Source organism: Marmota marmota, unplaced genomic scaffold (assembly GCF_001458135.2).
Source record: "Marmota marmota marmota unplaced genomic scaffold, marMar, whole genome shotgun sequence".
Lineage (NCBI taxonomy): Eukaryota > Metazoa > Chordata > Mammalia > Rodentia > Sciuridae > Marmota > Marmota marmota.
In genome coordinates this window covers 2,846,044-2,857,737 of record NW_025999990.1, presented here as the reverse complement: position 1 = coordinate 2,857,737, position 11,694 = coordinate 2,846,044, and positions in this window count along the sequence as shown.

Genomic DNA, 11,694 nt, shown 5'->3' with positions numbered 1-11,694 from the left:
CTACAGACACCTCTGATGTGGAAACTCCCTCCTCAATAAAATTCTGGGGATGAGAGCCTTGGCAGGGGGTCGTTCGCAAGGAAAGATCCATGACAGCATGTAGGTTATGAAATCGAGGTCCAGCAGCAAATCAGTGTGTTGCCCCCCTAAAATATTTTACCATGTAAAATTATATTAGAATGAATTTTAGGAGGGGACCAAAGGAAACACGTGTAGAGTGCTCAGTACATGGCGGGCATCATTGGTGATGTTATCTGTGAATTGTCTCTTGAAGGCTAATGCAGCGGGTTCTCTCAGTCAGTCCTTGTAATAATCCTCAGATGGAGACATTCTTATTGTCCCCAGTTGAAAAGATGAGGGAAGGAAGTTTCAGTAATGAGCCTGGAGTTTAATTGGAGAACCAGATTCTAATTCAGGTGCTATAACTCTAGCCTCTGTTCTTAACTACTATAAAGAATGAATCCCAGACTTTAATGTGCACCTGAATCACCCAGAGATCTTGTGGATGGCAGACACCACTTCCTCAGGTCAGACGTGGAGGCTGGGGTTCTGCACATCCATCAACTCCCAGGTGTGCCAGTGTTGCCAGACTGCCATTCTTCTGGGCCCCTCTGGATAGGAGGTAAATGATCTGCCCAGGAATCCAAGCCCTGGTCTCCTTTCTCCAGTTTCAGACTGTACACAAAGCCCTACCTTACCTGTCTTCCCATTATTCCTCATTGACCCAGGAAGGAGACAGGAGAAGGAATGTCCAGAATATCTACTGCTGATGGTATTTGTGCCCACAGCCCTGCATCCTGCCACCTTCCTGTTATCCTGACCCTAGAGCTGGGGTGTGTAGCAGCAATAACATCAAAGCCTTCCTGCTTAATTGCTGTTGGTTTCACACCCACAAGCCCTCCCCTGTCCTGCTCTCTCCTAATATTTTAAACCACATCTTATAGCCACAGGAAGACATTTTTGTGCATCTCCCATTTGTAGTGTTGTAATGGAAACAGCCCTGGGCTGCAAGCCAGGGGCTTGAGTTCCATCCCCAACTTACATCTTCATTTACGCAGTGACCAGAAGCTAGACGCTTAACCTTTCTATGCCTTCCTTTTCTCCATCTTTAAATGGAGCTAATTAAATAAATCCCCAATCTATAGCCTAGGAATTCCTCAAGGATTAAGGAACTTACCTTTATAAAACAATCCAAGCTCCCTTAGAAATAAGTTTGTATTCGATAATGGATAAATAATAATACAAGTATTGCCTAAGTCTGTGAATGGTTCCACTTACATTAAGCAACTCATTAGACTTAAGGACTTCCTCTCCTTTTCTTTGGTGTTAAAATCCTCTCTTCATTGCAACATCTGCCTACAATAGTCAAAAGAAAGAGGCCTGCTTGAAATTCACACTCAAATTCACCATCAGTCAAACCCCTCTTAAGTGCCACAACTCATCATTTCTAGAGAGAGAATTCTGTGGCAGTATGTAGTGGCCTGGCTTCTGTGCAGAAACAGGCAAAAAAACAACCCCATCAGCCTGGCTAGAAGCAGACAGGCTGCAATGGAACTCTGCTCACCTCTGTTTCCCTAAGACTAACCAGTTACTCAGTGAGTTCCAGGCAGGCTCGAATTGCCATCACCACTTTGGGGCTAGATTAGCTGGAACAGCAAGAAAGAATTCTCCTGGCTAGTGGGCATCTAGAGCCTGGGAAAGAGGGAAAGCTGAGAATGTGTGTGACAGGCACTTTTAATCCCTTATCCAAAGTGCCACTTCTCACTTCCTCTGCAATATGCAGGGGAATTGTTCTTGTCTTAGGGCACGATTACTTTATTCAGAAAAAAAAAGCTGGTCACCTGGAGCATTGTCTGCCTGGGAATCAGGTAATCACTGTATTGGGACAATGATTCATCCTGTACATGGGGTGTCTTAACAATCTTTCCATCACTTCATTACAAGGTTAGGTTTTGCTTCCCCTGTCTCTTGACAGACAGCGTGGAGTTCTCCTGCCTTTTCCCATTTGATTTTCATTTGTTCCCCTGCCACATGCATTGCAAAGTTAGGGGTTCACATTGTTAGTGACAAGGCTGTAGACTCAGAAATCATTTATAAGCAGTTAGGGCAGAGCTGTGCAAATCCAAATGCACGAAGAGCCTAGAGGGCTAGTTGGTTTGTTTTCTGCCAGATATATTATCTTTCATTTTCATATGAAGTGATGAACTGATAGATGGGGTTCACAATTCCCCACAATGCCCTTCAATTTAATCAGTCATTCCTTGTACACGCCATCCCCCAAAGGCTGGCAGGTCTGGTGGCCCTGGCTGCTTTTCTTACTTGTCATTTCCATTTGGTACCTCTTCTTTGGGTCCTCCCTGCTTCCTCTTTCTCATGCTTTCTTCTATTTTTCTTTTCCTAAGTCTTTACTTAGTATCTAGGACAGCCCCCCCATCTCTTGTCACCTCATTTAAGACTCTGATTTCCAAGTTATTTTCCTTCAGGAAATCTGACCAAATAAATCTAGCTGTAATCCACTATGTAATCCCAGCATGACCACCTCAATTTCTCTTCCACCTCTAGTTTCCAATGTAATATTTTTAAAAGTCAGTATTGGCCATTACCCCTCTTGATAGAATGCATAATATGCCTCAAATATGAAAATATGCTTCCAGATGCCATAGAAACATAACAAAACCCCTTACAAAGGGTGCAAGTATCTCTTGCACCCATGTTATATTCTCATTCTGTCTAAATTGACCAGGGTTGTCTTCCCTATTCCCTCCTTGCCCTCTTCAGGGAGAAGACATTTTAAGGCCCAGGAGGAAATTGGTTTATTCCAAAGTTGAGGATAAGCTCACTTGCTGGTGTGAAGTTCTCAAATTGCTGGCTACAAAATGGGGCCCTGGGTTTACACCACCAGCTGGCTCCACCTCCTAAAAGCTGTTTGACTTGGAGCTTAACATTCTCCTCTGCAAAACAGAGATGCTAGTGTATACTACAAAGGATTATTGAAAGGCTAAAACAAAATAATTGATTTAAAATATTTAGCGTGGATTCTGGCATGTGTTATGGAAATGATAATTTATTAGTTCTTACATTCATCAAGTACCTATAAAACATGAAAAGACATTCTATTTTTAACACGACAATGTCTTTACCCACAGTAACCTGCCACACACAGCCCTTATCACTCTAGAGGGAACAATCTGAACTAGTCAATTCACAAATCAATCCTTTCTTCCCCACCCCCAGCTTTTATTTGTGGATGCTGGATTCTGATATTTTCCAGTGCCTTGGATAAAGATGGAATCAATACTGTTCAACTTAACCTCGGGAAGAAAATCTCTCTCTTTCTTCAACAACAACAACAACAAAATATTTTGTTCAAGCAAAGACCCATGATAATCATTATTTTTATGATATGAATACAAGTCACAAGTCCCCTCATGACTTTTGAGGAGGATCTTTTCTATGGGACTTTGGAATGCTCTGTTTTTACATTAATAACCAGAGAGTTGATGTGAAGCATACAGAATGGTTCACTTTTTTTTTTTTTCACATTAAGAGACTTGCTTTCACTTATGTAACTCAGTGCATTTGGTAAAATATATTTTTGAGAAAACTTTTCCAACAGTGGAGCCAGCTGCTAGATAGTTTATAGTCCTTCCTAATAAAATCTCTCAGGACACTGTTCCCTCATTTATATGTTCCTGCCAGTAATGTACTCTGAAGGTACTGTTCTATTTTCATTGTAAGTGCTTTGGACTTGAGTTTTGTTCTGTTTTGATTTGTTTTAGATCTGGATGGTGTGTGTGTGTGTGTGTGTGTGTGTGTGTGTGTGTGTGTGTGATGTCTGATAGCCATCTTGTCTTCTTTTCTTCCTCTCTCCTTACTCTTTCTATCCAGATTTCATTAAGGTTTCTTTTCTCAGATGAATGAATGATATGCTTCTCAAAACTAGAAAGTCCCTTCCAGTCATTTAAAATTAGGAAGTCGAGAATGGGGTCTAGTGTCATGAGCCCTTCCCGCACTCTCAGCCAGTTGATTCAATGGTCAATATCCTGACCACACACAGGTCAACTGCTCCATAATCACTAAGCCCTGGATCTGATTTGATTTACTTAGAAAGACCATTTACCTCAACTGTTCAGCTGTTCTGCAGTTAAATATATGTATTTTTGTTTCCCTGTTATTAGTTATATCTGTGGAAGCAGCCAATTAGAGAAGAAAGTTGTAAAGTGGGTATACCAGGATGACATTTTTAAACCTCTCTGTCAGCATTAGAGTTACCCTTGAAACAAGTATATGCTAAAGCTCTGAATGAAATTCTGGGTTGATCATCCTTGAATGATTTGACTGTTTACCCTGGTCAAAATTTTTATCAGTTTGATCAGGAGACTGATTTGACTGAAAACTCATACATGGAACTGAATTTACCCAACAGATGCATTCATTCGTTTACTCATTCAGCATATGTTTATTGAACATTCCACTGTGTTCTAGGTATTTTGGGAACCGGGTATGTAGAAAGAAACAAAACAGTCCCCAGTCTCATGGAGTTACATTCTAGTGTGGAAATAGACAATAAATAAAAAAGAAAATGATCCATGCAGGAATTGGGACTGAGACAAACATCTAAAAAGATGAAAGCAAAGAGTTGGAGAACAATGAAGGTAATCACTCTAGGTAGAATGAGAACCTGTCAGTCTGTGAATGTGGCATGTAACCACTCTCCTTTAAGAATGGCAGATCTACCATGTTGATCTCTGTCTGTCTACCCACCTGGAAAAGTTTTGATTTTCTACAGAAATCAGTTTCTATACAGTCTTAAGAAGCTACATCTGGATGGACTGTTTTACCTTTCTTGTTTAGTTCACTTAAGACTCTGAAACAGTGATTCTTTACTTTTTTGGAGCTGCAATTCTGCATATGACCTCTATAATATAAAAGTGAAGTTGTCACCTTTCACCTTTTGTGAGTATTTTGAAACAGCCACTGAGATAATTTGGAATGATTGGTGTTATAAAAAGGAGGCATAGAAAAAGTAAAAAAGTGAAAAAGAAAGAAAGGAAGAAAGAAACTGCATTGGTGCTAACATAATATTGCTGTTTCTAGGGGTTTTATTTCCATAGGTTTTTACAAATTGTAGAAGACGATATAGATGAGCAGATATTTCTGAAAGCTGCAGAAATATTTTATGATTTCTTTGCTTATATAAACATGTTTTCTTGAAGTTTTTTTTTTCCTCTGAGATTTAAGATCCCTTTTTATTTCTCGCAAAATAATGGCTGTTGTAAACAGAACTTATGTGAATGTTCAGACAAAAGTCCATTTCAGGGTATAGAGATGAAATAACTTTACCACAAAGTTTCTCTTCTTTCCAAATCCTACATCTCAAATAGCATTTTAGTCAAATCCCCAAAAGCTTGCTAAAAAAAAAAAAAAAAAAAAAAGAAGCAAGCCTTTGAAATTCTTGTAGTTCCAACCATGCAATGTGTCTGTTGTGAATTTCTGGTTTCCTTTCAAAGGTTTTCTCTCCCATCTGAATAAAGTATCTGAAGCACTTGGGATTTTTCCACAGTTTGTTTAGTTGGCCCGAGATGCTAATTGGATTTAGGAGCTTTTCCAAGGAGAGATCATGGTTGCATGAATGCATCATTGCCTGTCCATGTGGCCTCAGCTTGTCTGAGGGAGAAAAGACTCAGTTCTGTGTGAAGACACAGGCAAATTGCCCCAAGGCCCAGGTTGTTCTTCAGAAATAATAATACCCAACATTTATTAGTGCTCTCCACCATTGTTCTAAAACTTTTAAAGCTTATTTTTTTAAGTTCTGTGATTATGTTCATTCTACAGAGAGGGAAATACACACAGAGAAGTTTAATTAATAACTATCCCAAGATCATACAGATAAAATATGGTAGAATCAGAAATAGGATCCAAGTGGATCTCTGTGTTAATCAGTTAAAACACCTAACAAAACCCTGAGACAATTAACTTAGAAAACATTTGTTTTGGTTCATAGTTTTGGAGGTTCCAGACCCTTTGCTTTTGGCCTATAGCAAGGCAGCATACCATGGTGGGAGCATATGGCAGAACAAAACTGCTCACTGCATTTCCAGGAAGCAAAAATGAGGAAAGGGCCAAGGTTCCATAATCCCTTTTGAGAGCCTGCCCCAATGCCTCCCATTAGGCTCCACCTCTTAAAGGTTCTACCACCTCCCGATAGCACCACCCTGGGGAACAAGCCTTTAAACACGGCCTCTGGGGCACATTCAAGATCTAAACAGATTCCATAGCAATCTGGGGTCCACAGTAACCTATGCTGCACTTCAGTGTTAACCAGTGAGGGCCCTCAGGAATTCCATATTCAGCCAGTGGTTTAGGTGGCTTATGTCCTGTCTTCTGACCTGATTGGTTGGTGGCCCGTTTTGATTGGTAGACGGCTATGCTGAAATTTTGCTTCTATGGTACCTCTCCATTTCCTTCATCTCCAGGCTCTGGTTCCATGTCCTATATCTCATTTTCTACAAGGGTCAATAGGGTGCACGTTTGCTACTCAGTTGTAAAAAAAATACAGTTTCTGGAAGAATTCTTAACATTCTTTTAAAATTGTTTGTTTCAACCTAATCATGCAATAAACGAAGCAAGTAAGATTTATAAATTAAGAAGAGATGCCAAGACTTAACTCAGTCCTTGGTCTAGAAACCAGGTTTCCTTACCACTAGGCCTTTCACCTTCTCCCTCCCTCAATACTTTCTAGTGGGCAGTGGCCTCAGGGAAGCTCAGAAACAGATGGGAGTTGGTGGTGGTGATTTGAGAGGGAAGTTATAGAAGGAAAATGAACTTTTTACTATGTAGTATTCCATCAAAGCATCTCGAAAAATTGCCAAAATGACTGATATCAGTGAAACTGCCCTACCCCCTCTCTGTTCTACTGATCACCCTTCTTTGGTCTCCTATGTTGCTTTATTTCTAGGTGCCCTCCCCTATATATAATCAGAGATACAACCTGAACTCACCTCTCTTTCAAAGAATTTAAGCAACTACATTCTCCTGGCTACCTTTAAACTGACACCACTTTATTTATCACTGACATGTCTATGATTTATATCTATTTCCAGGATCCTCTCCTTTCCCAAGAGTAGATCCTTATTTCAAGTTGTCTATTGCCTCAGCTCAACATATCAAAAATAAAACCAATTATTCTGGCCCCAAATCTTCTCTTCCGTCAGTATCCTTCCTCCATAAACCCTGCCTTGGATAATGTCAACACTGTGAACCTGGCATTTCCAAACACTGTGTCTTCCTGCTCACATTCTATTAATTATCAAATCCTACTGATTTTACCACTGAAATCTCTCAAATGTGACTTCTTATCCCCACCTGTACATGAATGCAGGCCTGTTTATCTGTCTCCTGTATTTAACACTGTTGACTTGAGGTCTCACATGCATATAGAATGCACAAGTCATTTGAGTACAACTGAACACACCAATGTGACAACAACCAGGTCAAGAAGCACACAGTATTCTGGGTGCTGTGATACACACCTGTAATTCCAGCTGCTAGGGAGGATGAGGCCGGGAGATTGCAAGTTTGAAGCTAGCCTAGGCAAATTAGCAACACATTGTCCAAGATAAAATTTAAAAAGCTGGGGATGAGCAAAGTAGTGGGTTAGATTCCAAGTACCGAAACAAAAACATAGTATTACCTGAGATACATCAAAGCCAGGCCTCTTTGGTAGCTGGTTGCTGACAGTCTGCTACTGATGATTAATGACTTGAAGGCCCCAATCCTTATCAAAATTCAAATATCCAAGGTGGAGCAGTATTTGAAGCTATCATTGGTTATGCATAATAAGTGTGTATGAATGATGTAAAAGCATAGTTTAGCAAATATGTGGAGAAATAGAATGGTCCCCTGGCAAATTCTGAGATGAAAAATTTCCCACAGGATGTGGGACAGTACTGAGAGACCAGGCTGGGGATGCCGACCTGGACTGCCAAAGACCAACTGCCCACTCCACAGTTATGCCAAGGACCAGCCCTGATGATAACTAGATAGGGAAATAAGACTCCCTTTCCTCACAAATGTCCTGCTCCTTATCTGAATTCAACTACTTGTTATAAAACTTGAAGGAGTCAGAAATGATAACAGTGGAAGTCAAAGTCGGGGTAAATCTGAAGAGGCCTTCAAAGTCAGGGCAGAAAATTCCTAGTAGCTGGGATTACAGCATGGAATTTTTGAGAGCAAAGCATGGAAAATCCACTTGTGAATTTGCCTAATTCATGCTATAGTAAATTTATTCTCTGCCTCGTGATAGATCAGCATCAAATCCTCTGTACTACATTTGAGGAGACTCTAAATAGCACATTCTTTAACCATAGTTTGGTCTGCAAGGAAACTGAAGCCCACAGAAAACCTTCCTCATCTCCAGGCCTCTTTGTTTAACCTTTGGATTGTAATTTTGCCCCAATTATATTTATGCTTTTGGTCACTACTGCCACAATCCTAACCTATGTAAATAGCTATTTGTATTTTTTAAAAACTCTCTAGATTCCTTATAGCCATTAGAAAAAACATCTAGATATATTTTAATGATGAATAAAATAGATTAATATTACTGGTCAAAAAATTATTAAAGTGTCTCTCATAGGCTAATTTTCTTGCAGAGAAGAATTTTTATATGCCATGGAGTTATGGCAGAACAATTTTTAAGCCTAATCAAATAGTGAAAAGAAATTTTCAAGTGCAAGTGAGTTGTTCTCGACTCTATCAGACACTGTTCAATTGCCCCTGAAGATATCAACAGGCAACTCCATTCCGTCTGATTTCTTCAGTAACTATTGGATTGCTACTGCATTAACTCAGCTGATTCTTACCTTCTCAGGCAGAAATCAGTTGCATAAAAAAAGTGTATAAAAATATGTTTAAAGTATTCAGTGAATTTCAGCTAAGAATTCATCAGATGTCTTTCTACACTGCAAAATTTGTTGTACTGGAAACAAAGAAAAAAAGCACTAAGGGTACAATGACCTACAAACCACACATTTATTTTCTCATTTAACTTTCTATTCTATGCTAGGTTCTAAGGCTGGAGACTAGGTAGAAAGGCAAGACTCATTTACCTGTCCAGCTTAGTCCTCCTTTTACTCGTTTCAATACCTGATTTGGGGGCTGGAGAATCCACTCTCCATGCTAAATTTATGCAATCTGGGAGCCTTCACCCCAAGATCTGAAGGTGGAACGGTGATCCTGGTTTAAGCCAATTCCTGCATTAGTTTCATGGCTAAAGTGATTGACTCAAGAGATGCCAAGTGGTCTAACCTCATATAATCAGAGTGAACCTCAGACTTTTGAGAGAGCTTTCCACAAAGACTCTTGCTCTTTCTGCTATCTGAAAGGACTCTTGCTCTTTTGTCCACCTGAAAGATTTTAGTGGCTGTGTGTTTCACTACCACAAAGAGAGTTCACAGCAATCAGAGCTCATTGTGGAGACTAAGCATTGAGCTACCATAGCAGGAGGCCAAGAGATGGTGAAAAACCAGTGAATTATTTGAGCCCTGCATCTAATTGTTACACCTTATAGCCCAACTTTTTTTTTTTGTACTGGGGATTGGACTCAGGGGTACTCAACCACTGAGTCACCTCCCCAGCCCTATTTTGTATTTTATTTAGAGACAGGGTCTCAGTGAGTTGCTTAGCATCTCTTCATTGCTGAGGCTGGCTTTGAACTCACAATTCTCCCATCTCAGCCTCTGGAGTTTGCTGGGATCATAGGCATGTGCCACCATACCCAGCTCCAACTTTTTAATTAATGGGCCAGGATGAATTCAGATCTCAATGGATCTAAACAGGAAAAGAGGCTGAGCTGTATCCATTTTCAACCTCAGTCAATTCAGAATCAAGAAAACTGAGGCTGGTAGAAAAAGATAGGTAGGAGGATAACAGTATTTATGGAGCAAAAGAGTGTTCAGATTCTTTCCTTTCTTCTATGTGCTCTTCATCTTCTGGATGATACTGAACCAAATATAAAGTGAAAAAAAAAAAGTCAAAATTCCCAACTGTATGTCCCCAAGTAGCCAATGCAGCTCCTGGTTTTATAGTGAATTGATTTGCTGTGTGAATATCCTGGCTAGATCAACTAGAAATAGCCTTAAGATAAGTCTTAAGAACATAAAATGCATAGAAGTAGCCAACAACCCTGAAAGGTCTTAAAGTGAAGCCACAGAATGGAGTAAAGAAGCCCTAGTTCACCCCAAATGCTTGATCTCTTTGGAAAAGAAAAAGAGCAAGAATTCTGTGAAATGCAACTTGAAGCTAAGAGCAGGCAGCTTGGCTATTGAGAACAGCCAACATGTAGAGATGCTGGGAAGTAGATGACTTAGGGATGCCATTTGAGGGTCACAGAGAAAGTCACTTCTCTGACTTCATGACTTTCCCCGGGAACTTGGGTCTGTTTAATGTAATAGTAAAAATGTACTACCCCAATAAATGACAATCTTAGAGGAAGCATAAAATTTTGAAACTATATCATATGGCTTCAAATGCCACTAGATATGGGGGTAACAGTGCCACCCTGTGTATAAATATTTTAACCTGTTGTCCTGTCTTTATTCTGGTAGTAAATATGGGGGAAATAGGGCCTTGGCAGTCAACTTCTTTTTTACCATATTTTTTATTGATGCATTATTGTTGTACATAATGGTAGGATTTGATGTTACATATTTGTAGATGCATACATGGCAGTCAACTTCTAACCATCCTTCTGGTATGCCTTCCTATTCTTCAGTGTCTTGAGAGCTGTAAGAGGTATTTGCTAAACTCCCTTCAACTCGAGTTCTTGAAGATATTTGGGTTTCTTTAATTAGATGCATTCAAATAAGATTTGAAAGACAGAGTGACATATTGGGCACCATTCTGCTGCATGCACAGTACTTTTCAGGCAAACATACTTGTGGATGCACTGTTTTTGGCATGGGATTCCAGTTGCATGCTTTTTAGGTATCAAGAGACAATGGGTGGAGGGTTCAGTTTTTGCCTTAGCAGACATACTATGATCTTAGAGCTCCAGTTGCAAAGGCAGTGAATTTATGATCCCTCCCTGGGTCACAGGGAGTATGCTCTTTGAGAGTCAGAACTTCCAGTAGGAGTCCCCACTTCCCAGACTAGGCTGTGATAGCCATTTCCCTGACGGTCAATTTCACAGGGTTGCTTTTGGAGGCCCAGTCTTTCTCCCTGCTCTAGCCCTTTGTATGAGTTTGCGAACACCTATGGCCCTCTGTTAAATCCATTTACATTTAAGGTAGCTAGAATGGTCTATTTTCTGCCACTGAACCTTGATTAAGATAATTGTCCTGATCAAAAAGCACTTGTGAAGAAAGGCTCTGGTTTGGAATGCTAGACAAAGAGAAACACAGAGCTCTTTTCCTTCCTTTAAGGAGCTTGTACTCAAGACAAAGAATAACACTTTTATTGAGCATGAGAGCAAAGTTAAAACATTGAGTATAAATCAAGGAGGTAGAGAATAGTGTTGGTGAGGGGAGAATATAGAAAGTAACTGAGGTGGGCACCCAAACTTAGTGGGATAAGAAGAAATAATTAAAACTAGGAAATCCACAGGCACAAAAAAGAAAATTAGGGCTGGGGATATAGCTCAGTTGGTAGAGTGCTTACCTCGCATGCACAAGACCCTGGGTTCAATCCCCAGCA